This window comes from Propithecus coquereli, unplaced genomic scaffold (genome assembly GCF_000956105.1).
Source record: "Propithecus coquereli isolate 6110/MARCELLA unplaced genomic scaffold, Pcoq_1.0 Scaffold116, whole genome shotgun sequence".
NCBI classification, from domain to species: domain Eukaryota; kingdom Metazoa; phylum Chordata; class Mammalia; order Primates; family Indriidae; genus Propithecus; species Propithecus coquereli.
In genome coordinates this window covers 169,090-170,126 of record NW_012135636.1, presented here as the reverse complement: position 1 = coordinate 170,126, position 1,037 = coordinate 169,090, and positions in this window count along the sequence as shown.

The following is a 1,037-nucleotide window of genomic DNA, read 5'->3' as shown; positions in this document are numbered from 1 at the left end:
CTTAAGCCCAGGAGTTTAAGATCAGCCTGGGCAATATAGTGAGACCCCATCTCTACAAAAAATAAGAAAAAATAGCCAGGTTGGGACTACACCTGTGGTCCCAACTACTTGGGATGCTGAAGCAGGAGAATTGCTTGAGCCAAGGAGCTGGAGGCTGCAGTTAGCTATGATCCCACCGCTGCACATTATATCAGGGTATCTCTAGCAAGATGCAACATGCGGGTTTATCCTTGCAAAAAGCATAAAGGGAAAACGGAGAATGTATAGTCATATCAGATAATAGCCAACGTTTGGGAAGATAATTCATTGCAAAATGAATGGTATATGATTGTGCTGCTCTTTTTTTGGTTCTTTTCCTTTTTATTCCTTGTTTCTAAGGACCTCTGTCCTCATATTCTTTACCTATATGCTCAGAATATATACTGAAGGGTGCACAAGTACTGGAAGAGTGCTGTCTTCCAAGCTTTTGATTTAGTTCCCATGTATACTCTATTTAAACATATGCAGAAACACGTGAGAAGCAGTAATTTAATACCTGTGCAAAGTTTTGAAGGTGACAGTTCTGATATAGCTCGTTCTCTCATTCATTCATTTTCAGCATGTTAAAATTTTATGTCTTTTTCTAGAGAACAGGGGACATGGTCAGTTGCACACATGTGAGTACATTGTTTGATTTCAAAAATTTGGTAGAATGCTTAGATTAATTTCACTAACAAACATGAGGAAGGTTATGCTTTGGCATTAGCCCTATATACCCACTGTTCAAGGGAACCTGTGGTATTAAGAGCATTAAAGCAAACCTACATTAGGAAAAAAAAATACAGGAACATCAGTATACAAGTAATTTACTGATATGCAAATTACTAAGCAATGATTTAATCTCCATTCCTTACTTTCCTCAATGAATGTTTTGCCTTGGGAGCCAGCAACTCTTTTTATCAAAAAATTTGAGGGCAGGTACAGTGGCTCGCACTTGTAATTCTAGCACTCTGGGAGGCTGAGGCAGGAGGATTGCTTGAGCCCAGGAGTTTGAGGTT